Below are 8,513 nucleotides of genomic sequence, written 5' to 3' on the forward strand. Positions count from 1 at the left end.
TTTTGCAAAAAATAGAGATCCAAGTTGTGGGCAAAAAGGATTAAAATAAAAATGGGAAAAGAAAGAGTAGCATAAAAGTGGTTGAAGATGAGATTGACAGAATTATTCTTTAGATGGCTTACCTTATACCACTGAAGTTTTTGGGGTGCCAAACAATATCATAAAAGGTATTGCTGTAACAACACTATAGTATGCCTTCATGCACACACAGTGCCTTCGATCCAATTCATGATGCTCTTATTATGTATCACATAAAATGTGGCAAAAATGCTTAGGTTGAAGCGTCTTGAGATATGAGGTGATGTGCATGGCAGTTCTTTGTGATGATTTTAACCTGTGCTTGGATGTTATACACAAAATTTGGTGTTTTTTTATAAACATATGGCATGGCTATCAGAGCTAATGAAGCTTGGAGTGAACATGTACCATGGACATTCTTTGAAGTCAAAGGAAAATTGTGATAAAGGACAGTTTGTGGAACCCAGGTTACCACTAGTCGTGATTTAGAGGGTTGAAAAAAGTCATGGCTGTCAATGCACTTATGGAAATTAGTCACAGGGATTCTAAATGACACAGTAACCATCTGACAGAGAGATGAAATCCAGCAGTAAATAATCTGTAATGTATATGTAGTAGGAAGATGTATAAAACAATAAATAAAATTAGAGTACCCAGATGTCGGAATATTTCCTATGGATGTGCAAAATGTCATTGTCAATGCTTTAGTTACTGAATTCCTATTTTCTCTTTTCTCCCCCCAAATACCATGTTTTCTATATTTCTCCCCCATCTCCCAGTAATTGCTACTGCAAAACAACTCTATACTAAAGTCCAACTTATTTTGGGGGGTGGTATATTATTATGCAATATCCCACACTATTAAAAATTCTAAAGAAAGGTTAGAAAGAGCTCTTAGCTTAAAATCATTATTAAAATATTTAGCAGATTTATTTCTGAGATTATCTGAAGTGGAGATAGATACTGAAATGAGATCTCAGATCACTTAGCAATCTGCTGGGTGAGGAGAAATTTGAACTCTCACCCACGATAGAAACAACAACAACAACAGCAACTTGTCTTGTAGTGTGGATTAAAGAAAATCAGACATTTGGAAGGCAAGGTGGATGCTTCCCATTTAGCAATGTCGAACCTGATTCTCCTGTCCCTGCATCCGGCTGCCAGCTGTGTGAGGGGCTGCCAGCGACCGTTATTCCCCCTGCAGACATAACAGCAGCTGTAACACCACCTGTGTAAGGAGATGAGCCTGGGAGACGAGAGAATTACATTGACCTCAGGCTAGTTTTGTCTTTCTCTAATTTCTGCACCACTGTCAGATTTGAAAAAGAAAATCACCACGTTCTGATATTGTATCATCAGACCCCTCAGTGCTCTCTGTAGGGCACTGGGTAGCAATCATAAGCATATAAATGCAAAACACATCACTACAAAGGACATGAGCTCTTTGGGTCTTTTAATCTGAATCAGATGGATAAAGGATAGACTCAAGAAAGAAATGTGATAACAAGGAGTAAAAACTAATGGTGGAGTTCATCATCATTTAACCTTAGGGAATCTGCAGTTATTAGTCAGGAGCTCCCAGTAGAGGTCTGTTATAAGCCAAAAAAGGAAGGACTGCAAGTAATTTGTTTTCTTGATGTGAAATAGAAGATTGCTGCAGGACTATGAGGAATTAGAAAATAATGTTCAGAAAATAAATAATTTATAGACATATGTAGGGAGGAGTAAAAATACTGTTAACTTGGTCAGAATAAAAGAAGTAAAGGAGAGAATGTGATGAAGAAGTAAAAGATGGAAGCAATATTGTCATCAGTGTTTTCAAGATCAGCTAATAGACTAATGAAATAAAAGGAAAAGAAATGACAATAAAAAGGCTTATCTGACACTCTGTGGATAATCATGCAGTCGTCATTACAGCCCTACTGGTTTTATTTGGAGCTTTGAACAGAACAAGAAGCCAGATGCTTCAGTAGCCTTCTTACAGTTGCAATATTTACTTTAGCAAGAATTTTAAAAACATCTAGGAGAAGATAATGGTTGATAGATTTTTTAAAAGTATATCATGCCTATATTTTAAAAAAGGACTTTTAAAGAATTTATAAAAGGATTGTGTTTCAGAACAGCATGTTTAATAAACTTATTGCATTAGTATGTATCAGTGACTTTTATCAATTAACCAGAAATCTGGGTCTATCAGCAGAATTCATCCATCCATCTTTGCTGTGAAACTGGAAACAGATTTGTTTAAATTATTGGTCTTTTAATTTGCCTCATTTTGTCTCCTGTCTGAGAAGCCTGTTTATTTTCAGGCAGCTGCATATGTTGGCATGATTGATGAGATCTGCTACAGTCAAGCAAGCAGCCCTGGGTGACCAGTTTACCCTTCCCTGCTAGGGTTCCAGCTGCCAGTTGCCCCCATTCTGTGACAGCTTCTCCTTCTCCTCACCTTGTCATCAAGCCAAGATTGTACACTGTAGGAGAACAGGTAAGCATCTGCCTCCATTATCATTGCCAACAGCTCTCCATTATCGACTGCCAGGGGTGCTTCAAAGCAATGTGGAGTTCTTTCTCTTGACACGGAGACCAAGTGTTTTTATGCCCGAAACAAGCTTTCTCTTTACTGACTGGGGAACCTCGCATGTAAACTCTGTTTTTTCAAACTTGCATCACACATTGCTACAATCTTATAAAACAGGTCAGATCACTCCCACCCCCTACAGGTATTCTAGATGAGACTATGTAAAGACCTGTCACTTAAAGACAGGATTTTCCCCCCTCTTTATTATATTCCTATATAGCAGAAAAATTAAAGAGCCCCGTCAAACATTTTTACTCCAACATGGTGTGAATTAAACCTACCTATAAAGGTGAATTATCTTGCAACATCTGCCCTTCTGTTTGTAGAGCAACATGTGTGGATCAGAACCAAATTAGAGAGACCCAGCTTGTGGATAGCAACATTAAAGGAATTCTACTGTTTTGGTTTCTAACTGCATGATACTGACTATTTTAAATGATCTGTTGTTGCGATTTAATATTTATTGAGAATTCATGCTAATCTAGGAACTGCAAAGACTATCAATACAACTTTTGCTTTTAAAAAGAACTACATTTTATAGTAATATATGTTATTAATTATATTTATGCATGTGATTGTTGGTATGTAGAGAATATGATACATAATTTTGACAAAAATATGTGTTTGTTAGAATAACAATAATGTGCCTCAAAGCAGTTAAAAAGGAAATGTTACATAGTGGTTATTAAGATCCAAGACTTTCAGAGAAATAATTTGGTTCAAATCGTTGGTTGGTACATACCAGCTCTAAGATCTTGGACAAGTTATTTAGCTTCACAAAACATAAGTTTTCTTATCTCCATAGGGTGATGATGAAACTTACCTTTTGTGGCTGTGCTGAGAACTGAATATGAAATTATATGTAAATATGTGTTAAACTCTTAGTGCAGTGGTTGACATTCTGCTATTATTATGTCTAAAGTAGTGAATAAAAAACACAGGATTGTTTACTCATAGGTTCTGAGATAGCCATGAGCCACACTCTTAAGAACCTTGTACCAGTTGAAGTTCATTACTATATTTGCACAAAAAAGCATGTTATTATAGTGGTGGAGTAGCACTGTATTTTTCTGCAAATTCTTGTCCCAAGTAGAGGTACTTAATCAAATTTAGCAAGTCAGAGAAAGTAGTCTGATTTGTTTCCTCTATAAAGGCAGAGGATTCAAAGTCTGTTAGGGCCTTTATTTGGTGACTCACTTTGATGAGTTTGATATTTAGTTGGCCTCTTTAACTTCTTGGTGTCTGACAAATTATTTAATATATCTGATTCTCACTTGCTTCATAAATAACACAATAATGAGTATCAATGAAATAACTTTTAGAAAACACTTGGCATTGAGCTTAGTTTATTACCTGTTTATAATTAATACTATTATTGTTATTATTACCATTGTTATTTTTCTTGTATTTAAGTTTAACTGAAATGAGAAAATTGCCTTCCAGGGGTCAGATTAAATGGAAAATTACATTCTAAGTCAGTTTGGATTAACCGTGTTGTTGGTTCCTGGGTAATAAATAGGAACTTGAGGTGAAGCTCTTTTTTACACTCTGGTTCATGTTCCCCTAACCCTAAATCCCAGAAGATAGGTAGAAAGACAACTGTATTTGTATAGGTGTTACAAAATCCTCAGCACGAGCTACAGTTTTCCCTCATTTATCCACCTGTAGCTGTCAGGAAATACCCATTGGGATAAGCATGTGACCATAGCTAACAGCAAAAGCTCTAAGAAAACCATCCTTTTTCTTTTTTTCTTTTCACAAGTTATTGTCCTGCCTGTGACTATTAGTCACATTGGTTTCTAAGTAATCCATCAACGATATAATAAAAATAGCATACTAGTCACAAAGAATATTTATGTTAATCATATTTTAATTTGTTAGGATACTCTGTTGTTGGCAGAATACTAACAAAATGAAAGACACAAAGGGAACCTGGATGGATACAAAACAGCTAGGTCACTTTGCCTTATAATGTCAAGGTGAAGAAGTCTTTGAGTACCCACAGCAGGGAATGGGTGGGTATCTCCCAGAATAACAAATGGGTGAATGAAGCAAAGGCAGAACAGTCTACAGACAGAATTTGCGGGAAATTTTTATTCTACTAGGAAAGCACTGAAGCAGTCCATGTGCCAGGGATTCTTAGGTAAATATAGAATATGGATCATTTTTGGCTAAGAAGGAGTGAAACATTTGAAGCAATAAAGCATGAAAATGGCAGGTGGAATAAAAGGATGAATTGGCAAGTTTTTACCTTTTCAATTGACTTAAGAAAAAAATACTCATTATTTATCTCATTTTCTCCTAACTTTGGCAAAACCTAGGAGACATATATCTGCTTCCCCTTACACTGTGGAATATATCTATTTTCCTTTGGACTTTGAGACTGAGATTACCATCATATAATATGTAACACAGTGGTGTGATGATTAGTATCCATTGCCCTACATAAAAAAAAAGGAAAATAATTCACAAAAATAGCAGTTGTCATAAAACAAGTAATATATGTTACTTATTCAACAATGAATCAACAGATGAAAAAAATTTTTTTTTATTTCTAGGAGAGAGAGAGAGAGAGAGACAGTGTGAGCAGGGGAGGGTCAGAGAGAGAGGGAGTCACAGACTGAAACAGGCTCCAGGCTCTGACCTGGCAGTCAGCACAGAGCCTGACGCGGGGCTCGAACCCACGAACCGCGAGATCATGACCTAAGCGAAAGTCGGACGCTTAACCGACTAAGCTACCCAGGCGCCCCGAAAATTTAATTCTTAACTCATTCATTGGTCTGGGGTCACTCAATTTCCACAAAAAGTAAATAGTGTTAGGTGTATCATCCATCTTCACACTTTATTTTGAATATTCATTTTAATGAGAGTGTTTATTAAATGCAAGCAAATGCCATCAATCTCCATTAAAATATATTTTACTATATTAAATATTCTTAAAGTGGGAGGCGCCTGGGTGGATCAGTTGGTATGTGTCTAACTCTTAGTTCCAGCTCAGATCATGATCTTGCCGTTCTGTGAGTTCAAGCCCATGTCAGGCTTTGCACTAGCAGCTGGGAGCCTGCTTGAGATTCTCTCTCTCTCTCTTTCTCTCTCTCTCTGTCTCTCTCTCTGTCTCTCTCTTTCTCTTTCTCTCTCCCCCGCTCCATCTCTGTACCTCCCCTACTTGTGCTCTCATTGTCTCTCTCAAAATAAATAAGTAAATTTAAAAAAATTAAAAAAAATATATATCTCCAAATAGAGGTTTTATTTTAGGCCTGAAGTGATAATTGGGCTTATAGTGTTTTGTTGAGAAAGATGGTATGTGTATCTCAATAAGGTTCAAGGATGGAGAATATACTGGTAAATTGTGTTTTACCAGCAGTGGGTAGTAGAGTAAAATTTTGACTATTTCTAAGTCAAATAACCAACTTGTTTTCCTGGCACATCTTATTCAAACATTTACATCTGTGGTAATTGTTTGTAGTTGCTCCTTTTAAAAAAAAAATCAGTCCTACTCTGTGGCATTTATCAATTTACTGCCTCTCTTCTCATTTCCTGTTTTATTAAACAGGAGCTTACCCCTATGAACAGGTTGGACTTAAAAGAAACTGACAACTTGAACCCATATTAAATAACTCTAAGCCTCCCTGTGCCATTTAAGCAACCTGACCATAGGTACCTGAGGAAATGAGCTTTTCTTTGCTTAAAAACTCTGATAATATTCCTGGGGCAGACACTTACAAGGGGGTACTAATTCTTCTTGCTCTTTGACCCAAGAATAGAGTCACATCTCAACATGAATGTAAAGAAATGACTCCAGGGAGACAATTCTGTAAATTTCTTCAGAGTGACACATTATCTCTAGCTTCCAAAGCCTTTCTTATTCAAACATCCTCTTTACTTAGAAAGCCTGGATTATTTAAAAGCATGAAAATATTCATGGAGAATATCTTCCAACAATTTATTGTGAAGAATAGCAAGGACATACTTGGCCCATAGGGATTTCTGGTAACACCTCATGAATCTTGATGTCCCAAGAAATCAAATGGAGAGCACACTGGAATAATGCATGACTTATATAAAAGAGAGAGAATAGCTTTCTAGATCTGGTGGCCAAAAATTTGAAGAATCAGTACAGTGCAAAATCATGGCCTTGTACACAGCTCTAGACTAAAGCCAGGTCACCGACATAGAGCACCTTGATTGAAAGGGAGGCTGGTTTCTCCTGGATATCAGATAACTATGCAGCCTGAGTTTTCTATGTCTGATCCATTTATTTATAAATTTGGACATATGCAGCAAAAATCTATCATCATGTGGAAATATAAAAAAAAATGGATTTGGGCAAGGCTTGAATATAAAAATAAGTTGCATAAGCAAATGTCTCTGTCTTTTTTTGAAACTGATATTTTCTTCATTGCCCCCTTTCTATCAGTCCACACCCACGGCCTGCTAATATTGAGTACTTTACTCTTAATCACAAATAGTTCACAATAAATATCTGGGATTCATTCTACACTGGCACTGTCCAATATTGGTACTTTGTAATATGGTAACACCACATATGACTGTTGAACACTGCTAGTGAAGAACTGAACTTTTAAATTTTCTTAACATTAACATAAATTTAAATGTGTATGGTCACATGAGGCTAGAGGACATGTTACTGGACAATGTAATTTGAGACAAATTTTGTGTTATTTGCTAGACACATAAAATGGACATTGATATCTGTTATTTCTTTAATATCTTCAAATCAGCCCTCTCCTTGTTATACTGATGGTTACCTCTTTTAATTCAGTTTTTTCACCTGTACTATTGCACCATCTTCCTGTATGTTCCCCTGTCATTGTACTCCGTCCTAGAGACCCTCAGATATTTGTAAAACATAAAAAACTTAAGTTTGTCATTTCTGTATGTACACTCCGCTCCCTAAAGCTATCAGTATTTTGGCCCCAGATTCAATCTCTAGCCTCAGACTCCTGCCACATCATCAAGACCTGACCCAATTCAGGAGGACATATCATTCTACCTAAAATTCTTTTAAGAAATTATACATTTTTATGTCTTCATGATTTTGTACATTCTAATTGCTCTTTCTGGAATGATTCTTCAACATTTTCACTGATGTTTCTGTCATTCTTCCTTTAGGATTAGGCTCATTTGTAACCTGGTGATCTTTACCTGTCCCAAATTCCCCAAGGGAGTCTAAGTTAAGGATCTCTTCACTGTTTACATAGCATACAGTTTTACTATCCTGGTAATAACTAATAAAGTGACATCTGACTGTGGTCATAAATAAGACCACAGTAAATAAGACTAACTTACTAGTCCAGGAACTCATAACATAGAATGTTTTCTTCAAAGGTGAGTACTCACTAAAAGAGAACAACTGAAAAGTGACAAAAATTGCCAGAAATTAAGAAAGTTATCTAATATAAGGGTTCAGTGGTATATTTGATGGTTTAAATATATTGATGGCTTAAATATATTGATAAGTTTGAAATATGTAGGTTGTCAATGAACTTTGTTCAAATAAACTAAACATGTTTTCCTCACTTCTGTTCAATATTAAATAATTTATATTGAAAAATCTCTCCACCCAGTGCTTACTTTGGCAGCACATATACTAAAATTGGAAAGATACAGAGAAGATTAGCATGGCCCTGGTGCAAGGATAACCTGCAAATTCATGAAAAATCTCCCAACCTAGATTTCAATTTTGAATAGTGTATTCAAAAGTATATAGTTGGAGGACAAGAATACTCTTAATTTTTATGTGTTCCAAAACATCTCATGTAACTGAACATGGTGGCAATATTCATCATGATTTTTGAAAAAGTTCTTGTGAGGAGATGACATAGTAGGGAATGATCAAATTTTCCAGAAAATGGTTTCTATGAGACTTCATTTTCATATAAAGTCTTGATAACTT

The 8,513-nt window shown here is 35.9% G+C and overlaps 1 non-coding gene across 1 annotated transcript; it reads left to right on the plus strand.

Annotated features, from left to right (window-relative positions):
* The first annotated feature begins 8,183 nt into the window (after positions 1-8,183).
* Positions 8,184-8,290, plus strand: LOC144222067 (U6 spliceosomal RNA). The gene has a single exon (XR_013332276.1). It is a non-coding gene; the product is annotated as a U6 spliceosomal RNA (small nuclear RNA).
* The last annotated feature ends 223 nt before the right edge of the window (positions 8,291-8,513 follow it).

The sequence above is a fragment of the Crocuta crocuta genome, unplaced genomic scaffold (genome assembly GCF_008692635.1).
Source record: "Crocuta crocuta isolate KB4526 unplaced genomic scaffold, BGI_CrCroc_1.0 scaffold376, whole genome shotgun sequence".
In the NCBI taxonomy this organism is placed as follows: Eukaryota; Metazoa; Chordata; class Mammalia; order Carnivora; family Hyaenidae; genus Crocuta; species Crocuta crocuta.